General features: G+C 35.2%; 1 pseudogene; it reads left to right on the top strand.

The window, feature by feature from the left end:
* The first annotated feature begins 5095 nt into the window (after nucleotides 1-5095).
* LOC110588154 lies at nucleotides 5096-6754 on the top strand (annotated as a pseudogene).
* Nucleotides 6755-8957: the final 2203 nt, after the last annotated feature.

Raw genomic sequence — 8957 nt, 5'->3', positions numbered from 1 at the left:
TTAAGGAAAAACGTATTGTGAGACAACTTATAAAGCTTTTCTTAATAATGGTTTTCCAACACAATCACATTTTATCCAAATTTATTGGGTTGAAGCTAAAGAAGTCCTTACAGAAAAACTTTAGAGTCCCTAAAATGAGGATTAAAATGATTAAATGATTAAATGAGATTAAAATTAGATTAAAAATGAGGAAAGTTCTCAAATCAATGACCTTAGTTTCCAACTTTAGATACTATGAAAAGAATAGTAAATTAAAGAAGAAAAGAAATAAATATCAGACAGAAAGCAATGGTACAGAAAAAAAATTAATAATAGATGTATCAATGAAACCAAAAGCTGGTTCTTTAAAACAATGAAATTGTTGGGGCACTTCGGTGGCTCAGTTAAGCATCTGCCTTTGGTTCAGGTCATGATCTCAGGGCCCTGGGATACAGCCCCACATCAGGCTGCCTGCTCAACAGGAAGTCTGCTTCTCCCTTTTCCTCTACCCACCCCCCTTTCATGCTCTCTCTCTCTCTCACTCTGTCTCAAATAAATACATAAAATCTTTAGGAAAAAAAACAACAATAAAATTGTTAAATCTCCAAGCACACTAAGCAAGAAAAAAAAAAGAGCAAAGACACAAATTAACAATATCAGAAATGAGAGAGGGAGCATCAATACACAGTTTACAAATATTAGAAGTTTTGGGGCTCCTAGGTAGCTTAGTTGGTTCAGTGTCTGACTCTTGATTTTGGCCCAGGTCATGATCTCAGGGTTGTGGGATTAAGGCCTGAGTCAAGCTCACGGGCTGGGCGTGGAGCCTGCTTGTGAGTCTCTCTCTCTCCCTCTGCCCCACCCCTAAAATAAAAATAAAAATAAAACCCTCTAAAAAAACAAATGAACAAAACAAGAACAACAAAAAACAAATTTAAAACTTTGTTGTGGAATATTATGAACAACTCCATTCTGATAGTCAACAACTTAGATGAATTAGAAGAATTCTTTAAAAGACACGAACTACTATATCTTACTCAGAGTTAATATAATTAGTACATAACTTAATATTCCAAAATCTATCAAAGAAACTGGTTTTGTAGTTAAAACACATTGCCCAAGGAAACTCTAGGTCCAGATGATTTCCCTAGAGAATTCTAGGGAAACTCTACCAAACATTCTACCAACACCTTAGGAATTGCAGTTGTGCACAAAATCTTTCAAAATTTTGAGGACGTGAGACTTCTTAATTTTAAACATTTCAAAAATAGTTATTGAACATCACACCTATCGTTTTACATTTGTTTACTATATATCCCATATCTTTTATATTCTTCTATTTTTTACTGCTTTCTTTTTCATTGAGTGAATATTTTCTAATTTAATATTTTAATTTCATTATTGAAATATCAACCACAAGAAACCTGGAATAACTATATGAATAACAGGTGATGTAGATGCTAAAAGAAAAAAAAAATATGGTGGCGCCTGGGTGGCTCAGTCGTTGAAGGTCTGCCTTCGGCTCAGGTCATAATCCCAGGGTCCTGGGATTGAGCCCCACATCGGGCTCCCTGCTCAGCGGGAAGCCTGCTTCTCCCTCTCCCACTCGCCCTGCTTGTGTTCCCTCTCTCGCTGTGTCTCTCCCTCTGTCAAATAAATAAACAAAATCTTTAAAAAAGAAAAAAATATTACTAGAGATAGAGATATTTTATAATAATAAAAGGGTTAATTCATATGGAGTATATAATAATTATAAAATATCACCTAATAACAGAGCATCAAAATACATGAAGCAAAAATAACACAGTGAAGAATGAAATGGACAATTCAACAATAATCATTAGAGACTTCAATGTTCTAGTGTATTAATTTCCTAGGGCTGCCATAAAAAAAGTGTCCCAAATGATGTGGCTGAAAAAATAGATATCTATTGTTTCACAGTTCCGGAGAGTAGAAGTCGAAAACGAAAGTGTTGGCAGTATCATGTTTCCTCCAAATCCCTAGGGAAATATCCTTCCTGGCCTCTGTTCTAGCCTCTGATAGTCCCAGGTGTTCCTTAGCTTTGGGCATAATTCTGATTTCCACCTCAATCTTCTACATGGTTATCTTTCTTCTTTGTCTGCGTTTCTCTGTGTTTTTTAGTTGCATTCTCCCTGTGTGTCTGTGACTGTGACCAAGTTTCCCTTTCCTTACTAGGACACTAGTCGTACTATATTAGGTTACTGGATTAAAACCCACCTTAACGACCTCATCTTAACTTCATTAAGTATGCAAAAGCTCTGTTTTCAAATATGATTATGTTCACAGGTACCGGGGGCTTAAGAACACAATATATCCTTTTTAAGGTGACACAATTCAACCCATAACATCCACTTCCATAAATGGATAGAACTAGACCAAAGATCAACAAGGAAATAAAAGACTTGAACAATACTATAAGTTATATAGATCTTACAGAAAGCTATAGAACATATGACCCAAAAACAACAGAATATTCTTTCTTTTCAAGGACATATAGAATATTCTAGGTTGGACCATGCACTAAGGCCATAAAAGAAATCTCAATTTGAAAAAACAGAGATAATATAAAATATGTTCTCTGAAAACAATGAAATAAATTAGAAATCAACAACAATTGACATTTCAGGAAACTCACAACCATGTGGAAATTTAAAAACACATGTCTAAGTTACCACTGGGTCAAAGAAAAAATCAAAAGGGAAATCAGAAAATAATTTTAGATGAATGAAAATAAAGGTGCATGAAAACTTATGGGATGCAAGTAAAGCAGTGCTTAGAAAAAAAAATTTACAGCTGTAAAGCCCTATATTAAGAAAAAAGAAAAATCTCAAATCAATAACTTAATAATCTACCTAACACTCTAGGAAACAAAGAGCAAGCTAAACCTAAAGCAAGAAAAAAGAAGAAAAATCAAAGCAAAAATTAATGAAGTAGAGAATAGGAAAACAAAGAAAATCAATGAAACTGAACGAGGATTCTTTGAAAAGACCAATAAATTCACAAACTTTTACCTAGTTTGACCAAAGGAAAAAGAAAGAAGATTCAAATGGCTATAATCAGAGATGAAAGAGGGAACATTGCTACCAATATTACAGAAATAAAAAGTGTTGTAAAACCATACTATGAACAACTATATGCCAACAAATCGGGTGACTTAGGTAAAATGGACAAATTCTTATAATGACATAAACTACCAAAACTGACTCAAGATGAAATAGACAATCTTATTAGAACTATAACAAGTGCCAAAAATTGCTCAATTAAAAAAAAAAAATCTACCAACAAAGACCAGGCCCAGATGACTTCACTCCTGAATTCTACCACACGTTCAAAGAATACCAATTCTTTATAAACTTCCACAAAATAGAAGAGGAGGGAACACTTCTCAATTTATTTTATGAGGCCAGTATTATATCAAAACCAGACAAAGAAATCACAAGGAAGGAATATTCTGTACCAATATCTCTTATGAATATGGATGCAAAATCCTCAGCAAAATACTAGCAAACTTATTCCAGCAATATATAAAAATATATACATACTGTGACCAAGTGGAATTGACCCCAGTGACGGAAGGTTTGTTTCATATCCAACAATCGATTAATGTAACACCACTCAAACTGATAGAATAAAAAAACCCTGCAAAGTTCATCTCAATGCATGTAGCGTAATTATTTGGAAAAAAAAAAAAAAAACAAAACTAACACAAACTAGGAAGGGAAAAAAACTTTCTAAACTTGGAAACTGACAGTTGGTATCAGACTTAATGGAGAAAGATTAGCTATGTTTCCTTTATGATCAAGAAGACAAGGAAATCCAGTCCCACTGCTTCTATTCAACATTATACTGGAGATTCTAGCCAGAGAAATTAGGAAAGGAGGGGTGGGGGTGGGGTGTGGAAAGCATTTAGATTGGAAAAGAAGTAACCTGTCTCTATCCACAGATGATCTTGTACACAGAAATTCTTAAAGAAGTCACTGAAGACTATTAGAACCGATAATAATTCAGTAAGGTTATGAGATACAGATCAGTACAGAAGAATCATTTATTTTTTCTAAACACTTGAGTGAACAATCTGAAAATAAATTTAATAAAGAAATTCTATTTACAAAAGCATCAAAAATAATAAAATGGGATTAAATGTAGCAAAGTATAAAACTTATATTCTGAAAACTAAAACATGTTGTTAGAAATTGTTTTAAAGATCTGAATAAATATAAATAGAAAAACATCCCATGTTTTCTTATAAGTCTTTTGGTAATACTCTCCAAAGTGACCCAGAGATTAGACGCAATTCCTGTCAGAATCTCAGATAACCTCTTTGTAGAAATTGACAAACTGATTTAAAATTTACATAGGAATGCAAGGAACCCAAAATAGCAAAACAATCTTGAAGAAAAAAAAAAAAAAAGAAAGAAAGAACAAAGGAGGAGGACACATACTCCTCCATTTCAAAACTTACCGCAAAGCAGTGATAACCAAACAGTGTTGCATGAGGGTAGACATATAGATCAGTGGACTAGAAATGAGAGTCCAGAAACTACATCTAGAGTCAAGTGTTTTCCCACAAGAGTGTAAAGGTCATTTAATGAATAGCCTTCAACAAACGATTCTGAGACCAAAAGCATATCTAAAAGAATGAAGCTGGACCCTGACCTTACAACATATACAAGAATTTACTCAAAATTGATCCAAGACCTAAATATAAAAGCTAAAACTATACAACTCTCAGAAAATATAGAAGTAAATCTTTATGACTTTAGATTTGACAAAGAATTATTAAATAGGAAAACAAAAGTTCAGCAACAAAAGATAAAATAGATAATTTGGATTTCCAGAAGCAGACCTGCAGCACTTAGGTGAAACCCAAGGCAAGTGGGAACATTCAGGGCTCAGAGAGGTCAACAGCAGCACCCAAGCTCCTGGTTCTCCTGTGGCAGTCACAGTGTATATGTGAGTGAGGAGGGTAGAACAGGCACCTTGTGAAGTGACTGCAGCTCCTTCATGGTTCAGCAGTGTGTTCCTTATGGAACGTGTCTACACGTCTAGACGCCGTGTCTACAGCGTCCCATATGCCAGCAACAGAACTGTATCTTAACTCTACCTGACCAGGAAGCCTGAATTTCAGCTGAGTGTATATACCACCACGGGGTCCACCCTTGGTGCTGCGAACAATGTCTGTTTGGTATTGAAATGAAGATTTTGATGTGGAGTCCAAATGTAATAGGACAGTTAATGTTTCCAAACCAAGGAAAACAAGAAACAGTGGGAGGCTATATACCTACATTTTTCTCCATCATGCTGGAAATTTACCTTGGTGTAATGGGAAACAAGTGCACTTTATAAATCTTCTGATCTCCTACATAGTCACAAAACCCAAAGAAATCAAACTTCTTGCAGGGGAATCTGTTACGTCACAAATGGAAGCTGAAAAGATGGGGACAAATGCCTTGAATGAGTCCATTTTTTCACTGGAGACCAAGAATAACTAAATATGGTGGCAGATGGCATTGTTTTTGATGAGTCCTCTCTTCTTGCTCATGTGTATGGATAGTTAAGATGATCAAGTTAGAAAAAAAAATGTATGTTACTTCCCTATTCTGTTCATAGTTCAGCTGAGCAATTAAGTGAAGGATTTGATGATCATAAATTCATAAATAATTCTACTACTGGGCTACCTCTCACAGTGTCCTACAAAAAGATCTCACTGGGGAGAATATCCTTCTGGATTCATGAACAAGATTCCATGTTCTCCTTGTAGTAGTTTGGGTTTTCAAAGACAGTTGCTGAAGAGGTGAAAGGAATTTTTACAGACACCAACTTCAACCTTCTTCATTACCGCATTTCATCTTCTTTTTGATTTCCTGGCATTTAAAAAATGACATCAGTTCCTGAAGGAAAAAACAAGAGCATGATTGGAATATCCACCAAAGCAGTGATTTGGCTCTGCTGCACAGTGGCTATATTACTTGTCCTTCGGGAAAAGATGAATTTGCTAGTCCTTATTCCAGCAGGCATTGGATTAGCAACTGAACTAGAGAAAGCAAATGACTGTTCCTTGGAGAGACCCAAGACCTGAATTTCAGTTTAGCACTTATGGTAAATCTGAAAGGAAAGCCAAGGAATATGATAGTAGGCTATGTCATACTTACTCTACTCTGTCTGTACTTGGCGTACTGTTTATTTGCTCCTGCATATAAAGTATAAAAGTTGGCATTCTAGGGGCACCTGGGTGGCTCAGTAGGTTAAGTGTCTGCCTTCAGCTTGGATCATGATCTCAGGGTCCTGGGATTGGAGCCCAATGTCGGGCTACCTGCTCAGTGGGGAGTTTGCTTCTCCCTCTCACCCCCTCTCATGCTTGCTCTCTCTCTCAAATAAATAAATAAAATCTTTCCCCCAAAATGTTGGTTTTCTTGGTTAATCATCAGCTTTGTCAACTGATGGAATATGTTTTTGCCTTCCTCAGCTTTGTGAGTTAAAAGATAAAGTCAGTTTTACATCTACCTTAGAAGACATTTACCTACAAACTTGTAGTCCATTCCTTGACTATGTCTTGGCTTTTACCCTCACCATGCCAACATCATATTGTCTGGTGTGTTTTAGGGATAATGTAGTGTTTCCTGTTTACCTTTACCAAAGATGACTTTAACCTGTGGATAAAAGGAGAGTGAGCATATTTGAGAAGTTTTATGAGGAAAATCCCAAGTGGAAACCCCATACAGATAAATGCTCTAGCACTTTAGGGGAGCCACTCTGAAGTTGGCTGCCAGCTGAACAAAGTTTGGATTTAGTACTTCTGGAAGCTTTGGTGTAATTTCCTTAGACATTACATCTTTAGCGTTCCCAGAATCTCTTGAATATTTCTCATAGATCTTCTTATTTACCTTTATGCTGCATCTGGAAAGAACTGTTTGCACTTCCCCTTCACAACATTTAAACATCTGTCTGGATCACAGAGGTGTTGACTGTTGGTGGTCACCCTTTTCATATGGTAGTTCTCTGTGTGGGAATGTCCTGGGTTGGGCTGTCGGCTGCACCCTTATGACATGAGCAGATACCTGGAGTGCAAGTGGAACACACCTATCTATCAGAGATAAGAAGGACATTGCTGTTGTTTTTAATTGTTCTTTATGAGAATTTCAAATGCTTCTGTAAATTTATCCCATTTGGATTCCCTGGGATCAAAAGGCTTTTTTTCTTTTTGTTTAAATTTTAATTGTTTTAAAGCTTATTGTATTAATTTTCTATTTTAACGTAAATTTACCTGGCTGTGAAAATAATAGATTGGACTTGATTCAAATTGTTTTTAACCTTTTGGTTTGTTTGGTTTGTGCTTCAAAGGACCATAATGAAAGTGAAAAGACCACCCACACAAGTGGAGAAAACATATGCTAATCATATATCCTGTAAGAGACTAGTATCTAGAATATATAAAAAAAACTTTTTAACTCAGTAATAAAGAAAAAATTATCCAAATAAAAATGGACAAAGGTTCTGAATAGACATTTCTCTAAAGATGATGATAGACATACAAATGGCCAGTGTGTACATGAAAAGATGTTCAACATCATTAGTCATCAGGGAAATGTAAATCAAAACCACAGTGAGATACCATTTCAAATCTAGTAGGATGACTAGAATAAAAAAACAGATAACAACAAATGTTGGCAAGGAATGAGAGAAATCAGAACCCATATATATGGTTGAAATGCAAAATGATGTAGCAGCTTTGGGAACCAGTCTGTCAGTTCCTCAAACTTTTAGACTTAGAGTTATCATATGACCCAGCAATTCCACTGTTAGATATTTCTCCAAGAGAAGTAACAATATATTCCCATACAGAAGCTTGTACATAAATGTTTATAGCAGCATTACTCATAGTAGCCAAAAGGTAGAAACAACCAAAATGTCAATCAAAGGATAAATGGATAAACAAAATGTGCTTTACAATAGAAATCTATTCAGCCATAAAAAGTAACAAAGCACTGAAACATGCCACAAAACGGATGAATCTTGAAAACATTTGCTGATAGAAGTCAGTCTCCGTCATAAAAGACCACATACTATATGATTCCATTCATATGAAAGAATAGGGGTTAGAAAGTAGATTAGTGTTTGCTTATGGCTAGGTGGGAAGGGACCGAGGAATAATGGGGAAGAGATACCTAAAGGATGCAGGATTATTTTTTGAGGTGTTGAAAATGTTCTAAAATTGACTGTGTTGATGGCTGTACTTGTTTACGAATATACTAAAAATCACATCGAACTGTACAGTTCAAGTGTGTGAATCATACGGTCTGTGAATTAAAATTCAATAAAACTTGTTAAAGAATAATAATTTGGAAAAACAGTTTGTTATACTTTATTGAGATGCTTGAGTACTAGATTGAAAGGGATGGAATTGTAGTCAATATAAATTCACATGATGAAAATTAGGTGGTTATATCTGGTTTTAGGTCATGAATTCTTACAGTAGTGTGAATAATACATTAGAAGAGGTAGGTGCTGGTACAAAATCCAGTTGAAAGTTATTGTAAGGGAAAAAGGATTGTGTTGTGTGTGTGTGAACAAGAGTAGAAGTTATTTAAAATGGCAAAGAAAGTGTATAACAAAATAGCTATCTTATATAGCACTGACTATTGTTAGGGTCTGTTAATGCTCAAATCAATTAATCTTCACAATAATCCTTGAAAAAGGGCATTTTCCAGTCTATAGGTAAAGAAACTGAGGAAGAGGGCTCAAATAATTGCTCAAGTATATGGTGTTAGAAATAAACTGAGTCTAACATCCAACCATTTGTGTTGTGACCTTGACCTTAGAAGCCATGTTCTTTAGGATATTGAAACTTGGATGATTAGTGGTTCCATTCAGCAAACATTTACACAATGTCATATATGTTCAAATCATTGAATTATATGCTGAGATATAAAGACAAATATGATGTTATTAACATCAGTAAC

Source organism: Neomonachus schauinslandi, chromosome 6 (genome assembly GCF_002201575.2).
Source record: "Neomonachus schauinslandi chromosome 6, ASM220157v2, whole genome shotgun sequence".
NCBI lineage: Eukaryota > Metazoa > Chordata > Mammalia > Carnivora > Phocidae > Neomonachus > Neomonachus schauinslandi.
The sequence above is the reverse complement of the archived record's forward strand: the minus strand, read 5'-3'. Positions and strand labels throughout refer to the sequence as shown.